The sequence below is a fragment of the Delphinus delphis genome, chromosome 1, assembly GCF_949987515.2.
Source record: "Delphinus delphis chromosome 1, mDelDel1.2, whole genome shotgun sequence".
NCBI classification, from domain to species: Eukaryota; Metazoa; Chordata; class Mammalia; order Artiodactyla; family Delphinidae; genus Delphinus; species Delphinus delphis.
This window is the reverse complement of record NC_082683.1, coordinates 114,798,853-114,817,288: the sequence shown is the minus strand read 5'-3', so window position 1 is coordinate 114,817,288 and position 18,436 is coordinate 114,798,853.

Here is an 18,436-nt window from a genome sequence, read left to right as displayed (position 1 = left end):
CCTCCACCGCCTTGAAGCTGCCCCCTTATTCTTTTGTATTTTTTTTTTAAATTAATCTACTGTTTTCAGATAGAACTGTGTCATAGTCCATCCATAGACATTGGATTTGTTTTTTCTTGTTGTGGTTCTATGATTTCTTCTTACTTTTACTTTATTTCAAAGCTATTTTGCTAGTTACATAAAATTTCATGACTGATATTATTTCTGAATACATATGAATATAAAACATTATTAATGTTATTATAAAATATGTCAGTTATTAACATTATTTCTATTATAAAAAATATCCCCATTTCCTTCTTTTGAAAGTGTGAACTCTATGTTATGTGATATCAATAGTGTTGTACCAGTTTTCCTTTGTCTTATTATTTGCCTGGTATTTCCTTTCCTGTGCTGGTGTTGTTTTCTTTATTATGTCATTCTGTTTGCAGTTTGTTTCTGTGAACAGCATGCTTTAGTTTATTAACATAATCAGAGAATCTCTAAGTTTTAATATATTAGGTTTACCTAATCATATTGCATGTGATTACTGATATTGGGTTTGGTATTTAGAATTTTGTGTAATTTCCCTCTTCCCCCTTCTGCCTCTTATTGGATTGACAAGATTTTATTTTAGTATTTACCTTTTAATAATTTAGAAGTTAAGCATTCTGTTCCTCACGGTTATTCTTATATTTTAACATACATGTTTAAACATATATTTATTTAATGACTCAGATTAATCAGTCAAGCAAATTAGCTAGTTTTTCGTTTCCTAAACACTCCAACCACTTCTACTGATACTTGGATTTCAACTGCTATATTAGTAATTAATAAATGTTTTACAATCTAAACATTTAGTTGAAAAGTAAGTTTTAGATGAAATCTATCTCCAGCAGGATGTGGTTAAGAGGTTAAGAAATCTTTTCTCTAAAGAAGCAACTACGGAGCTGGACAAAGTTGTCAAAAATAACCATTTCAATACTCTGAATTCACTAAAAGCATTCAACAGACTTAGAAACTGTTATTCATGAAAGCTACTGAATTTGTGTAAGAAGGACATAAGTCTGTGGCATACTTGCCCAGGGATTTCCTGTTTTGCCCTCTCAGATCTCTTGGCAGGCCATGAACCCGGCTGTGAACCCAGGAGCCTGGCTTCCACTGCCAGAAGAAACTCATTTGATAGCAGCAGTGATCTCAGTGGTCAGCAGACAGGGAGGGCGAATGTCTTGTCTAGCCTGAGGCTGTGCTGCTACTTGGAGCAACCAGCAGGCTAGCCAGGAATTTAAACAGGAACAGGAGACTGCCAGAGAGGGTTTGATAAAGTCTGCGTATATCTCAGTTTAACGGGAGACTGGAGTAGGTCCAAACTACCTGCACATCTCTGCCCAGTGGAGCCTGCACACTTATACAGAGGAGATGTAAGAGAACCTAGTGGAAAGTAAAAGCCAGTGAAAACCAGAGCACAGCCTGGTGTTTGAATGTGCTCCCCAGCCCACACGTAGATGCATCAGCAAGCCTAGTGGCTCAAGGTGTTTGAACACAACCCCTGAACAATATCTGTCTGAGTGGTAAGCTATTCAGACATGGAGTAACCCTTAGGAAGTCAGGCTTAAAAACAAAAAAAGGAAAAAATTATAAAAGCAAAAAATACAAGAATAAATATAAAAGTTACTACATTGCTAGGTAGACTACACATATTTAGTTCAGACAAGTTAGTAAACAAATAAGAAAAAACAACAGCAGCCTGTGGTGGTGGGGAAGTCAGAATGCAGTTTCATTTTAATATATTACCTAATATGTCAATTATTCAACAAAAATTATGAAGCAGGCAAAGAAACACAAAAGTGTACTTATGTTAGGAAAAGAGTTGACAGTAGATTCTCTGAGTGTCCTCAGAAGTTGAATTTAACAAAGATGTCAAAGTAGCTTTAATAAATATGATCAAAGAACTCAAGGAAAGTGTTTATAGAATTAAAGGAAAGTATGATGAAAACAGTGAGAGAGATAGAAATTATTAAAAAAGAAACAAATTTATATTCTAGAGTTGAAAAGTATAATAATCAAAAGGAAAAATTCACTACAGGTTCTCTGCAGCAGATTTGTGATGAAGAAAAGGAATCAATGAACTCTAAGATAGATAAATAGAAATTACCTAATCTGAACAACAGAGAACATGGTTGAAGAAAAATGAACAGCCCTTCAGAGACTGGTGAGACAATATCAAGCATGCCAATGTACATTTGATGGGAGTCTGAAGGATAGAAGAGAGAAAAGAACAGGAAAATATTTAGAAGAAATGGGAAGAAACTATTTTAGGAAATAATGACTGAAAATGTCCCAACTTTGAAAACACTAATCTACAGATCGAAGACACTCAACAAACTTCAATAGGAAAAAACACAAGAATATCCACAACTAGAACACCATAGTCAAATTGTTGAAAGCCAAAGACAAGAAAATCTTGAAAGCAGTAAGAGAAAAATGGCTCATCACATACAGGGGAACAAAAGTACAATTAATGGCTAATTTCTCATGAAAAAATAACTGAGGACAGAAGGCAGTGGGTTGAAATACAGTGCTGAAAAAACAAACTGTCAACCCAAATTTTGTTTGCAGTAAATATGAAGGTGATAGAAACACATTCCTAGATAAACATAAAACATAAACACTGGGAAATTTCTAAATTCACTTGTAAGTGCATTTGTTTCTGGACTCACTCTTTCTTTCATCTATTGGTCATTATCATACCAATAACATGTATTTAAATTACTGTGGCTTTATAGTATATTTTGATGTCTGCCAGGCCAATTATTCCAATCATTTTTCCCTTTCCCACATTTCAGTAGTTGTTCTTGTGCATTTAGTTTGCCAGTTGAATTTTAAAATTAGCTTTAATAAAAAATCACGTTGAAAATTTGATTAGAATTTTACTGACTTTGTACTAGTTATATTTGTACGAAGTAAAATTCACAGCTCTCACTTAAGCCCCTCTAAAGCATAAATGACATTAACAACATAGGAATTTAGTGAAAGGAAACTGGAATATCTCAGAAATTGAAGGCACTGTTGATTAAAGTGAGAAAGGACAGTGGCAGTGGACCATTCTTGCATTCCACAGCAGCAGAGTCTGTGGACCTGCTCTGTGGGTCTTTGCTGTTAATGCAACTCAAATTTCAGTCTCTGTGCTCCCCACTCCAAGCTTCAGATTCCTGGGAGAGAATTTTGCCATCTCAGCTGGGGTCCTGTGTCTGCCCCTACATCATCAGCTGTGATCGGGTGGTGAATTTGATAATATAGGTATCACTGCTGTTCCCACTTGTTGGAGACAACCCAGAGTCATATCTCTTTACTGTATCTTGAGGAAGTATCATCTGCCACCGTTTCCCTAAATTTGGGCTCCTTGGGTTGTGCCATTGTTTCTCCAGTTTGTTGTGTTCCCATATCAAAATTCTTCAATCTATGTACAAAATGACAATGTAAATGCCGTAAACACCACCACATTCTATACACAATGGTCAATGGAAATAGGAGGAAAAAGAAGGAAAAAATAATTCCTCTTTATAAAGGTAAGGAAAAGGGATGATAATGACGTTCAAATAGTAAGCAATGAAAAATAGAAGGAAGCCACAACCTTCATTTTTGTTATTGGTCACAAGACTTTCTTGAATTTGGATTTCTGACTGCCAATTCTGTGTTCTGTTTGTCTTAGGACCTCATTTCATTGTGATTTTTTTCCCCTTGTAGTGGACTTATCTTTATTCTTGAGGTATCTAAGCCATTGGTGTTCTTGTCTCTAAGGATTTGGGTTGTCTTTTAATATGCCCAGTGTTAACGTGCTCTTGTTTCCTTGATCAAGAAAACAAGGAATTTTCCTGGCAGCACGTGGTGTTGTGGCAGCTTCAGGTGAATGTGATTCAATCTGAATGTGATGTTTGGTGTTGAGTGTTTACTCTATCCCAGTTTGTCTCGCTAATTTCATCAGGAGAGTTTGGACAAAGAGAGGGGAGTATGGTCACATGATCTCCTTCAGTCTCCAAAACTCCCTAAAATGTTTAGTTCCCGTTTCAGAGTAGTTACCCCATTTCCCATGGAGCTAGTCAATCACACCAGGTAACTTCCTTCTTTGATTCCTCTCTTAGTGGCTTAATGATTCCAAAGTGGCCTAGTGGCTGTCTCTGTACCAAATCAGGAGAATATTCTTTTTTCCCTTCACCTTTATTGAGATAAAATTGACCTTTACTGTGTTTTCTAGTGTAAACATTCTTCCCTTAGGTATTAACATTTCTAGAATACTCAATTATTTACCCTTATTTTTCCTTTATCCTAAACCTAACTGCCTCATTTACTTATTTTGGAACTAATGTTCTCAAATTTTATTTTTTGCAAGCTGTCTCAAATCCTTTTTGGAGTTAGTCAAGGTAAGTGTAAACAGGTAGAGGTGCCACTCCCCCTTCCATGCCTTGATTGTCAGACGTGTGACAGTGTGGAGCTGTGAGAATATTCATCTGGTCCCTTGTCAGAGCTTAATAACATCTGTAATGTAGCAGCCCAGCTTGTGTCTCAGAGCTGGTATCATGACTGAGTCTTAAGTGATAAAGTACACATACTAGCATTTCCCATCTGGTGGTTCACAGACTCCCAGGATTCAAAGATGTATCCAAGAAGGTCTGTGTTGTTAGACATAGTAATAGTATTTACTTAAGTATTTATTAAAATATTTAACATTGTCTAGCTTTCCTTTTGGAAATGGAACAGTTTTGTTACCTTTGAGTATATATGGAGCGGGCATCTCTGTGGTTAATGGCAATCAGGTCAGTGTCCTCAAAACCTGCTTCATGGTTTTGGCCACTATATAGTTTTAAATGATATGCTTTATAGGTGCTTGTTATTTAATTAATACCCATAATGGACAGTTAAAAAGTACAAGAGATGAAGCTTGATGTTGAAATGAGTTAACGACATTAATTCAGCAAATTTACCTCAAGATGATCTTACCAAAGCTTTAAGTGGCATTCAGCTAATTAAAACTCTTATGTAGTACATTAAGCATCCTCTGTATTAAGAGAGAAAATTTGTCATGATTATATCCAACAATGTGTTATTTACAGAGAGCTACATTTGGATTCCAAATCAAACATGATATAATATGAATTTTTAATATGTATAATGCAGTTAGATATTCATATGTATCTTAAAACAAATTAAATAACATGTCACTTATTAAATGTGAAAGTCTTTTTGTATTATGAATTATTAAAGATTGTATAAAAATGAATCTTAAATGCAATATTTAATAATATGGTGATATAATTTTTAAACTTTTAATCATTTGTCATATTTTACACAAAAATGAAAAGATAATTTAAAAAATTCCTGCAGGAACCACAAGAAGTATATATCATTGTGAAAGCCCATCATAAGTCAAAACTAATAGGAAAATGACTTGGCCGGTTCCTTCCATGGGCATCAGATTATTGCCTCACTTCCATTGTGAAGTGTGTCCCTCAATCAGAGGCATTATTATGTAGGACACCATAATAGTGCATAAGAGATTTAGTATATCCACCAAAGGTGGTGCTTGCAGTTGTGTGATGAGCAGGGAAACAAATCCAAATCCCTAATGTGTCTGGTTTTTGAGGATAAATTGCTACCCCATTTATGATGGAGGATAATGTCAGTTTCCACTTGAGAGTTGGGAGTTCAGCATTGGAGTAACCAAGTTAGACTTGGTGAGTGAAGTCCATGCTATTGAGCCCATGTATATCCTCTGCCCTGGTCATCATGGCCTTATAATTTATTAGTCCACTTAGGCAGGACTGGGCTGGCCAGAGGAGGAAGGTGATTGACAGCAATAAAATGTTCTCTTGACTCTGTTAAGAATCTTGTCTGCCATGGGGAACTCCCATAAAAACTATGTATGGCGCAAGTATTTTCTAGGCTCTTCCTGAATGGTCCACTCTGAAATGACAGATCTTTCTCTATTTTTGTGCGATTCACCATGTAGGCCTTACTAAAACATGGAAGGTACTTGCTACTTATTTCGAGAACCTATCAGCATGACATTGCTAATGTAGTGAGCTGGTGTGAAGTCCTAAGGGATAATGAGATGGTTAAGGCCCCTGTAGATTAAATGGTGTCAAACGGCATTCCAAAGGTGAAAGTTATATATGTCATGCAGGAACAAATGGAGTGACTGTTTCTTTAAGTTTGAAATATTTCACCAGTATTCTTTGCCCTCTCTCCCAGCTTTATTGGATAAATTGACAAATAAGATTATACATATTTAGAGTGTATAATGTGAAATGATTACCACAATCAGGTTAATTAGCACATCCATCACCTCATGTGGTATCTTTGTGTGTGTGTGGTGAGAATGCTTAAGATCTATTCTTAGTAAATTTCAAGAATAAGGTACAGTATTAACTATAGTCACCAAGCTATACACTAGATCCCCAGGACGAACTTGTCTTATGACTGAGGGTTTGTGCCCCTTTGTTTGTGGCTCTTCCCCGCCTGATCCTTCAGGCCCTGGTAGTGATCATTTTTGGATTCCATGAGTTTGATTGATTGATTGATTTATTTCTAAAGATTTCACATTTAAGTGAGATTGTGCAGTTTGTCTTTCTCTGTCTGACTTATTTCACTTAGGATAATGTCCTCCAATTCATCCATGTTGTTGTAACTGGCAGGATTTACTTCTTTCCCATGACTGAATGATTCCATTGTATGTATATACCACATCTTCTTTATCCATTTATCTATTGATGGACACTTAGGTTGTTTTTGTATCTTAGCTGTTGTGAATAGTGCTGCAAAGAAAATGGGACATCTCTTTGAGAACTCATTTTGTTTCCTTTGGATATATACCCAGAAGTGGAATTGCTGGATCATATGGTAGTTCTTTATTTTTGCGGTACGCAGGCCTCTCACTGTTGTGGCCTCTCCTGTTGCGGAGCACAGGCTCCGGACGCGCAGGCTCAGCGGCCATGGCTCACGGGCCCAGCCGCTCCATGGCATGTGGGATCTTCCTGGACCGGGGCACGAACCCGTGTCCCCTGCATCGGCAGGCGGACTCTCAACCACTGTGCCACCAGGGAAGCCCAGGGTAGCTCTATTTTTTATTTTTTGCGGAACCTCCATACTGTTTTCCATAGAGGCTGTACCAACTTACAGTTCCATCAACAGTACACAAGGGTTCCCTTTTCTCCACACCCTTGCTAAGATTTATTTCTTGTCTTTTTGATAAAAGGCATCCTAACAGGTATGAGCTGATAACTCCTTATGGTTGACTTGCATTTCCCTGATGATGAGTGATGTTGAGCACCTTTTCATAAACTTGTTGGACATGAGTATCTGTTTTGGAAAAATTCAAGTCCTTTGCCCATTTTAAAATTTGTGTGTGTGCATGTGTTTTCTTTTCTGGCTGTTGAGTTATGTGAGTTTTTTATATATTTTGGATATTAACTCCTTATTGGATACATGATTTGAAAATATATTCTCCCGTTCTGTAGGTGGCCTTTTCATTTTGATGCTTTCTTTCACTGTGCAAAAACTTTTTACTCTGGTTTAGTCCCATTTTGTTTTTGCTTCTGTTGCTTGTACTTTTGCTGTCATATCCAAAAAAATCATTGCCAATACCAATATCAAGGAGCTATCCCCCTATGTTTTCTTCTAGGAGTTTTATGATTTCAGATCTTTAAGTCTTTAATCCATTTGAAGTTAATTTTTGTAAGTTCCGCTAGCCTTCTTTAAAACCCATCAGACTTAGTATTAGTTCTACCAGGAATTTGAGTAGAAATTAATAGGAATCAACATATTTGCATCTTTGAACTCTTGGTACTAATGGTACTAATGGTACCATGGTACTAATGGTGGTACTAATCTTCAATTTGACCCAGAAATCAGCTTTGCCTTTGTTTATTACAGAAGACAGGGTAGGATCCATTGGCTTTTGCTTGGTATTCCTACCATAAAAGCTTTCTTTTTCCATGGGTCATAGTATCATAGCAGGAGACTTTCCTTTATACCAGAGCCTCAGAACTGTGGTCTAGCAATTGAGTGGGAGGCTCTCCATAAGCTCATAACACTCTGATGTACTGGTTAGAGTCATTCTGCTCTTGTCCTAGAGTTGTTTTTTAGATCATACAAATCAAATGAGGTTTTATTATTGATTTATTTCTGAAAACTTCAGAGAAAGTCAATTCTATATATAAGGACTTTCATGAGCCTTGATTACTGCACAAACTATGCCCAGTTTACTTCAACTGGTCCTGTACTGCCAGCTGGGTCCACCTACCCCTAGAATTCTTTCATTCCCATCCCATTTTTATTTCAGCTGTTTCCCAAGCTGCTGCATACCAGGAAAAAAAAAAAATCTCGGTCATCTAGGAGAACTCCTTTTTAAGTATTCAGGTCTTTCCTTGCTAACTGATCCCTAAAGGAAATAAGAGAAGTTTATATACACATGTATATGTATACAGGTATACATATATATTTATGTAACATACACATGTTACATATGGTAACACATGTAGGTAACAAGTTTATACACACACAAAATGAAAGGGTCAAAGAAATGAGCAAGAATCATATGGATATAATTTAATGGATATAATTTAACTATCTTCTGCAACCTTTGAATGTCATCTGCTATATTGGGCCCAGGATTTCCAGACGTGAGTGCTACCTGGGCCAAGATTAGATCCAGGTTTCCATTAAACAACCCAGATGATTTTCAGAGCCGTATCTGTCTGCCTGTTCTAATACTTTGAATGCATTATCTCAGGTGAGTGTGCCTATGACAGATTAGCGCATTTTGGCAATCCTTTCTAGCTGAAACTACTTTCTTCCCTAATCTGATTCTGCATATCTCCTTCTTGGGTACTAATTTTTCAGACATTGATAGAATAACAGAGAAGGGTGAGACATAGTGGAGATTGCTGTATTACTCCCAAGATGCCCAGGAAGCAGCAACACACATGGAGTGGGAATTGTTTAGGGCTGTGGAGAGTCGGAGTTCTCCATTTCTTGTTCCTTGATAGTATCTACATCCTGTGGGTCATGAATCCACTCTTTTTCATCAGTGCTATAATTTTCATATAAGAAATCTGGAGAGGGTGTGCACTCAACAGGCATTTTAATTTGTCAGCCTGCAAAATGAACTTCTCAAAGTGGATCTCAGCTTAGTGAATATAGGCAGTAAGAGAATCATTTACCATAGTCATACAATATCTCTTATTTTCTCTCTTATTTTGAGCCAAAGCCTGGGGTACCTTATTTGTCTTTTGCTCACTGTGAATTATCTAATGTCATCAGAAGCAAATATCTCAGCCTGCAGTTAGGAATTTCTCTATCCTCTTAAAACTAACATCGCAGCCACAATCTGGTCCTCCAGAACCTCAGTCTCACAGTTTCTTGGTTGTCCAGCTTCTTTCTCAGCCTTGGAAGGCTTTTGTTTTTTCTTTTCCCGCAGTCATATTTTTCTGAACTATGCTTACTTGATGGCATTTTCCAAGAATCACCTTTAAGTTTTATTGATCAAAGTCTACTCTTTTCTTTTCCAGTTTATTAATTTCATTTATCTTTATGCCTTTTGTCTACTGTTTTAATATGTTTGTTGGATATTTTTGTTTTATAATTTTCTTGACTTTTTAAATTGAGTTTTTAATTAGTTTACATTCAATCATATTTGAAATACATTTAAGGCTATGTGATATCTTTGGATTACCCCTTTGACCACATTCCATATATTATGAAATATTGTGCTCTTATTGCCATTAATTTCTAAAGAATCTGATTTAGCTTTGAAGTTGTTATATTTTAAATTCCAGATTTATTTTTAAAAGAATTTTATTTTTTTAATTCCTCAATTTAATTTTAATTTTATTTATAATTTATTTTATTTATTTTATTTTTGGCTGCATTGGGTCTTCGTTGCTGCGCGCTGGCTTTCTCTAGTTGCAGTGAGCGGGGGCTGCTCTTCGTTGCAGTGTGTGGTGCAGTGCATTGCTCATTGTGGTGGCTTCTTTGTTGTGGAGCACGGGCTCTAGGCATGTGGGCTTCAGTAGTTGTGGCACGTGGGCTCAGTAGTTGTGGCTCACGGGTTCTAGAGCGCAGGCTTAGTAGTTGTGGTGCACAGGCTTAGTTGCTAGGAGGCATGTGGGATCTTCCTGGACCAGGGCTTGAACCTGTGACCCCTGCATTGGCAGGCGAATTCTTAACCACTGCGCCATCAGGGAAGCCCCTAATTTTATTATTTTTAAATTGAACTAGAATTAATATACGATATGTTGGTTTCAGGTGTACAACATAATGATTTGATATTTTTATGCGTTACAAAATGATCAGCACAGTAAGTCTAGTTACCATCTGTCACCATAGAGTTATTACAATATTGTTGACTATATTCCCTGTGCTGTACATTACATCCCTGTGACTTATTTTATAAATGGAAGTTTGTGCCTCTTAATCCCCTTCATCTATTTCACCTGTCTCCCCCACCCCTCTCCCCTCTGGCAACCACCAGCTTGTTCTTCGTGTCTATGAGCCTGTTTCTGTTTTTTTTGTTCATTTATTTTGTTTTCTTTGATTCCACATGTAAATGAAATCAAATGGTATCAATATTTGTCTTTCTCTGAGAAAATGGAACCTTTGTGCACTGCTGCTGGGAATCTAAATTGGTACAGCCACTATGGAAAACACTATGGAGGGTCCTCAAAACATTAAAGAATTTAAAAACTTCTCAATGGATAATGTTTTTTTCCTCCAGTTCTTCTATTATTAAATGCTTGTTTTTTGATGTTTTAATTACCCATCTTCATTATGATATGGTGTTTACCCAGGACAGAAGTCAGTGCTTCATTCCTTCAAAATGAATATTTTGGTTAAACAAAATAAAGAAAAGTAAGAAATAAGAAAAAGTCAGCTGATCACACATGATGTGTTGAGTGACTTAAATGATTTACTTTCTGGAATAAGCTCCTTCCTCCTTCTGGAATTATAATACTTTGTAGATCAACACTGGTATGGGCACTACACTTTGAGTAACACTGCCCTAAAATATTGAGAGTTTCATTGGGGCTAGTCAATTTTATAAGTGTTTTAGTGATATTTGAGAAAAATATGTATTTTCTGTGTGGTACAAAATATTATAAATCTAATAACAGGTTTATTTATCATATTATTAAATCATCTGAGTTCTTACTCTTTTGTCCATTTGATCTGTAAGTTTCTTTAGAAGTCATGTTAAAGCCTTCCCTATCATTGTGGATTTGACAATTTCTCTTCATATTCCTAATACATTTCAATATCATGCTCTTTGTTTCATAAAGGTTCATAACTGTTAAATCTTGGTGGATTATAATTATTACAAAATATATCACTTTTATTGTATTAAATGCATTTTACATTAAATTCTATTTCATCTTATTTTTATATTGCTAGTCTTGCTTTTCTTTTGGTAGAGTTTATCCAATCTATCTCTCTCTCCTTTTATTTCCAAATTCTTTCTCTGTGTGTGTTTATTGGAGTATAATTACTTTACAATGTTGTGTTAGTTTCTGCTGTACAACGAAGTAAATCAGCTATATGTATACATATATCCCCTCCCTCTTGGACGTCCCTCCACCCCACCCCCATCCCACCCATCTAGGTTGTCACAGAGCACTGAGCTGAGCTCCCTGTGCTATACAGCATGTTCCCACTAGCTATCTATTTTACACATGGTACTGTATATATGTCATTCTAAATCTCCCAGTTCATCCCACCCCTGCTTCCCCGCTGTGTCCACAAGTCCATTCTCTACATCTACACCTCTATTCATGTCCTGCATATAGGTTCATCTATACCTTTTTCCTACATTCCACATATATGCATTAATATACTATATTTATTTTTCTCTTTCTGCCTTACTTCACTCTGTATGACAGACTCCATGTCCATCCACATCTCAAAGAACCCAATTTTGTTTCTTGTTATTGTTGAGTAATATTCCATTGTATATATGTACCACATCATCTTTATCCATTCATCTGTCAGTGGACATTTAGGTTGTATCCATATCCTGGCTATTGTAAATAGTGCTGCAATGAACATTAGGTTGCATGTCTCTTTTTAAATTATGGTTTTCTCGAAGTATATGCCCAGTAGTGGGATTGCTGGGTCATATGGTAGTTCTATTTTTAGTTTTTTAATGAACCTCCATACTGTTCTCCAGCGTGACTATATCAATTTACATTCCCACCCACAGGCAAGAGGGTTCCCTTTTCTCCACACCCTATCATTTATTGTTTGTAGATTTTTCGATGATGGCCATTCTGATTAGCAGTTTTGATTTGCATTTCTCTAATAATTAGTGATGTTGAGCATCTTTTCATGTGTGTGTTTGGCCACCTGTATGTCGTCTTTTTCTTTTTAATAAATTTATTTTATTTATTTATTTATTTTTGTCTGTGTTGGGTCTTTGTTGCTGTGCATGGGCTTTCTCTAGTTGTGGCAAGCGGGGGCAACTCTTCATTGTGGTGCGTGGGCTTCTCATTGCGATGGCTTCTATTGTTGTGGACCATGGGCTCTAGGTGCATGGGCTTCAGTAGTTGCAGCATGTGGGCTTACTACTTGTGGTTCATGGGGTCTAGAACACAGGCTCAGTAGTTGTGGCACATGGGCATAGTTGCTCTGCAGCATGTGAGATCTTCTTGGACCAGGGCTCAAACCCACGTCCCCTGCATTGGCAGGCGGATTCTCAACCACTGCGCCACCAGGGAAGCCCCTGTATGTCTTCTTTGGAGAAATGTCTGTTTAGGTCTTCTGCCCATTTTTTCATTGGATTGTTTGTTTTTTTGATATTGAGCTGCATGAGCTGTTTGTATATTTTGGAGATTAATCCTTTGTCAGTTGCTTCAGTTGCAAGTATTTTCTCCCATTCTGAGGGTTGTCTTTCATCTTGTTTATGGTTTCCTTTGCTGTGCAAAAGCTTTTAAGTTTAATTAGGTCCCATTTATTTTTGTTTTTACTTCCATTTCTCTAGGAGGTGGGTCAAAAATTATATTTCTGTTTTTGCACCAGTACCATACTGTCTTGATTACTATAGCTTTGTAGTATAATCTGAAGTCAGGGAGCCTGATTCCTCCATTTCCTTTTTTCTTTCTCAAGGTTGCTTTGGCTATTTGGGGTCTTTTGTGTTTCCGTACAAATGGTAAAATTTTTTGTTCTAATTCTGTGAAACATGCCATTGGTAGCTTGATAGGGATTGCATTGAATCTGTAGATTGTTTTGGGTAGAATAATCACCTTCACAATATTGATTCTTCCAGTCCAGGAACATGTTACATCTCTCCATCTGTTTGTGTCATCTTTGCTTTCTTTCATCAGTGTTTTATAGTTTTCTGAGTATAGGTCTTTTGTGTCCTTAGGTAGGTTTATTCCTAGGTATTTTATTCTTTTTTGTTGCAATGGTAAAATGGGATTATTTCCTTAATTTCTCTTTGTGGTCTTTCATTGTTAGCGTATAGGAATGCAAGAGATTTCTGTGCATTAGTTTTGTATCCCGAAACTTTACCAAATTCACCGATTAGCTTTAGTAGTTTTCTGGTGACATCTGTAGGATTTTCTATGTATAGTATCATGTAATCTGCAGACAGTGACAGTTTTGCTTCTTCTTTTCCAATTTGTATTCCTCTTATTTCTTTTTCTTCTCTGATTGCCATGGCTAGGACTTCCAATACTATGTTGAATAATAGTGGTGAGAGTGGACATCCTTGTCTTGTTCCTGATGTTGGAGGAAATGGTTTCAGTTTTTCACCATTGAGAATGATGTTTGTTGTTGGTCTATAGTATATGGCCTTTATTATGTTGAGGTAGGTTCCCTCTGTGTCCACTTTCTGGATAGTTTTTTTTTATCATAAATTGGTGTTGAATTTTGTCAAAAGCTTCTTCTGCATCTATTGAGATTAGCATATGGTTTTTATTCTTTAATTTGTTAATATGGTGTATCACATTGATTTGTGTGTATTAGAGAATTCTTGCATCCCTGGAATAAATCCCACTTGATCATGGTGTATGATCCTTTTAATGTGTTGTTGGATTCTGTTTGGTAGTATTTTGTTGAGTATTTTTACATCTATGTTCATCAGTGATATTGGTCGCTAATTTTCTTTTTTGGTGATATCTTTGTCTGGTTTTGGTATCAGGGGGGTGGTGACCTCATAGAACGAGCTTGGGAGTGTTCCTTCCTTTGCAGTTTTTGGGAAGAGTTTGAGGAGAACGGGTGTTAGCTCTTCTCTAAATGTTTGATAGAATTTGCCTGTGAAGTCATCTGGTCCTGGACTTCTGTTTGTTGGAAGATTTTTAGTTTCAATTTCATTACTTGTGATTGGTCTGCCTATTTTCTAATTCTTTCTGGTTCAGCCTTGGAAGTTTGTACGTTTCCAAGAATTTGTCCATTTCTCCCAGGTTGTCCATTTTATTGGCATATAGTTGCTCATAGTAGTCTCTTATGATCCTTTGTATTTCTGCGGTGTTGGTTGTAATTTCTTCTTTTGCATTTCTAATTTTATTGATTTGAATCCTCTCGTATTTTCCTTAATGAGTCTGGCTAGTGGCTTATCAATTTCGTTTAGCTTCTCAAAGCACCAACTTTTAGTTTTATTGATCTTTGCTATTGTTCTCTTTGTTTCTATTTAAGTTATGTCTATTCTGATCTTTATGATTTCTTTCCTTCTACTAACTTTGGGATTTTTTTTGTTGTTGTTCTTCTTTCTCTAGTTGCTTTAGGTGTAAGATTAGATTGTTTGAGATTTTTCTTATTTCTTGAGGTGAGATTGAATTGCTATAAACTCCCCTCTTAGAACTGCTCTTGCTGCATCCCATAGGTTTTGGGTCATTGTGTTTTTGTTGTCATTTGTTTCTATGTATTTTTTGATTTCCTCTTTGATTTCTTCAGTGATCTCTTGGTTAGTTAGTAGTGTATTGTTTAGCCTCCATGTGTTTTGTTTTGTTTAATTAATTAATTTATTTAGTTTTGGCTGTATTGGGTCTTCGTTGCTCTGCGGGGGCTTTGTCTGGTGCGGTGAGTGGGGGCTACTCTTCATTGCGGTGCGCATGCTTCTCACTGTGGTGGCTTTTGTTGTGGAGCACGGGCTCTAGGCATGCGGGCTTCAGTAGTTGTGGCTTGCGAGCTGTAGAGCTCAGGCTCAGTAGTTGTGGCATATGGGCTTAGTTGCTCTGCAGCATGTGGGATTTTCCCAGACTAGGGCTCAAACCTATGTCCCCTGCATTGGCAGGTGGATTCTTAACCACTGCACCACCAGGGAAGTCCCTGTTTGTGTGTTTTACATTTTTTTCCCCTGTAATTGATTTCTAATCTCATAGTGTTGTGGTCATAAAAGATGCATGCTACAATTTCAGTTTTCTTAAATTTACTGAGACTTGATGTGTGACCCAAGATGTGATTTATCCTGAAGAATGTTCTGTGAGCACTTGAGAAAAAAGTGTCTTCTGCTGCTTTTGGGTGGAATGTCCTATAAATATCAGTTAAGTCTATCTGCTCTATTATGTCATTTAAAGCTTGTGTTTCCTTTTTAATTTTCTGTCTGGATGATCTCTCCATAGGTATAAGTGGGGTGTTAAAGTTCCCCCTTATTATTGTGTTACTAAAGGAAATTCTTTAGTCAATTTCCCCTTTTATGGCTGTTAGTATTTGCCTTATGTATTGAGGTCCTCTATGTTGGGTGCTTAAATATTTATAATTGTATATCTTCTCCTTGGACTGATCCATTGATAATTATGTATTGTCCTTCCTTGTCTCTTGCGACAGTCTTTATTTTAAAGTCTATTTTATCTGATATGAGTATTGCTACTCCAGCCTCCTTTTGATTTCTATTTGCATGGAATATCATTTTCCATCCCCTCACTTTCAGTCTGTATGTGTCCCTAGATCTGAAGTGGGTCTCTTGTAGATAACATATATATAGGTCTTGTTTTGTATCCATTCAGCCAGTCTGTGTCTTTTGGTTGCAGCATTAAATCCAGTTATATTCAAGGTAGTTATCAATATGTATGTTCCTGCTACCATTTTCTTAATTGTTTTGGGTTTGTTTTTGTGAGTCTTTTTCTTCTCTTGTGTTTCCCGCCTAGAGAAGTTCCTTTAGCATTTATCGTAAAGCTGGTTTGGTGGTGCTGAATTCTCTTAGCTTCTGCTTGTCTGTAAAGCTTTTGATTTCTCTGTCGAATCTGAATGATATCCTTGATGGGTAGAGTAATCTTGTTTGTAGGTTTTTCCCTTTCATCACTTTAAATATATCCTGCCACTCCCTTCTGACCTGCAGAGTTTCTGCTGAAAAATCAGCACATAACCTTATGGGTATTCCCTTGTATGTTGTTTGTTGCTTTTCCCTTGCTGCTTTTAATATTTTCTCTTTGTATTTAGTGTTTGTTAGTATGATTAATATGTGTCTCGGCATATTTCTACTTGGGTTTATCCTGTATGGGACTCTCTGCACTTCCTGGATATGGGTGGCTATTTCCTCTCCCTTGCTAAGGATGTTTTTGACTATAATCTCTTCAAATATTTTCTCAGACCCTTTCTTTTTCTCTTCTTCTTCTGGGACCCCTGTAATTTGAATGTTGGTGTGTTTAATGTTGTCCCAGAAGTCTCTGAGACTGTCCTCAATTCTTTTCATTCTTTTTTCTTTTTCTTTTTTTTTTGGTTACGTTCAGTCTTTGTTGTTCTGCACAGATTTTCTCTAGTTGAAGTTAGCAGAGGCTACTCTTTGTTGCAGCATGTGGCTTCTCATTGTTGTGGCTTCTCTGGTTGCAGAGCATGGGCTTTAGGTGTGTGGACTTCAGTAGTTTTGGCTCGTGGGCTCTAGAGTGCAGGCTCAGTAGTTGTGGTGCATGGGCTTAATTGCTCCACAGCATGTGGAATCTTCCCTAACCAGGGCTCAAACCTGTGTCCCCTGCTTTGGCAGGCAGATTGTTAACCACTGCACCACGAGGGAAGCCGGCAGGTGGATTCTTAACCACTGCACCACCAGGGAAGTCTCATTCTTTTTTCTTTATTCTGCTCTTTGGCATTTATTTCCACCATTCTATCTTCCAGCTCACTTATACGTTCTTCTGCCTCAGTTATTCTGCTATTGATTCCTTTTATTGTATTTTTCATTTCAGTTATTGTGTTGTTCATTGCTGATTGTTTGTTCTTTTGTTTTTCTACGTCCTTGTTAAATATTTCTCGTATTTTTCATTTCAGTTATTGTGTTGTTCATTGCTGATTGTTTGTTCTTTTATTTTTCTACGTCCTTGTTAAACATTTCTTGTATTTTCTCTATCCATGCCTCCATTCTATTTCTGAGATTCTGAATCATCTTTACTATCATTACTCTGAATTTTTTTTCAGGTAGGTTGCCTATTTCCTCTTCATTATTTGGTCTCATAGGTTTTTACCTTGCTCCTTTGTCTGTAACATTTTTTTGTCACCTCATTTTTGTTTTGATGGGCTGTGTTCTTGTCTTACTGGTTGTTTGGCCTGAGGCATCCAGCACTGGAGTTTGCAGGCATTTGGGTGGAGCTGGGTCTTGGAGCCAAGATGAGGACCTCCAGGAGAGTTCACACTGATTAATTTTCCCTCATGTCTGAGTTTCTCTGTTCTTCCAGCAGTTTGGGCTTGGCGCTGCCACCATGAGAGCTCAGGCCTGACCCCCAGCCTGGAAACCAAGACCTGGCAAGCCATGTAATGCTGCAAAGAAAAAAAAAAAAGACAACAACCAAAAAAGAGCAGAACAATAAAAAAGAATAAAAAATAAAGTAAAATTAGAAAAATAAAAAATATATTAGAAAAAGTTAAAAATGAAACCACCACAAGAAAGAAAAACAGAAACACAACAGCAAAAAAATAAATAAATAAAATGAAAATTAAAAGATAAGAATAATAAAAAAAAAGGCTGGAAGAGACCTTGGGGGGTATGGGGGAGGGACTTAGGCCTAGGACTTCTGTGGCTTGAAGAGGCCTTAGTGGTTGGGGGTGGGGGGCTTAGACCCAGGACCCATGCAGCCAGAAAAGGCCTTATGGGGAGAGGGCTTTGACCAAGTACCCATGTGGCCAGAAGAGTCCTTGTGGGGGGGCTTAGGCCCAGAATCTGTGTGGCCAGAAAAGGCCTTGGCGTGGGGGCAGGGCTCAGGCCTGGGTCCCATGTGGCCGGACGGGCCTCTGGAGTGGGAGCTCAGGCCCAGCACCCCAGTAGGCTCTCTTGGACCCAAGGCAGTTGGGGAGATGCTGGCCATGTTCCCCTCTGATCCCCCAATTCCCTGAAGTTCCCTCTCCCACCCCACCAATACCCATGCCCTGAGTGGGCCCCTCTGAGTGTGGGAACCTCTCCCTTCCCCCAGCCCCCCCCTCAGGGGCCCCTGTCCTGTACCACCTCCACTTTTCTTCCCCCTCTTCCCTCCCATATCCTACCTGG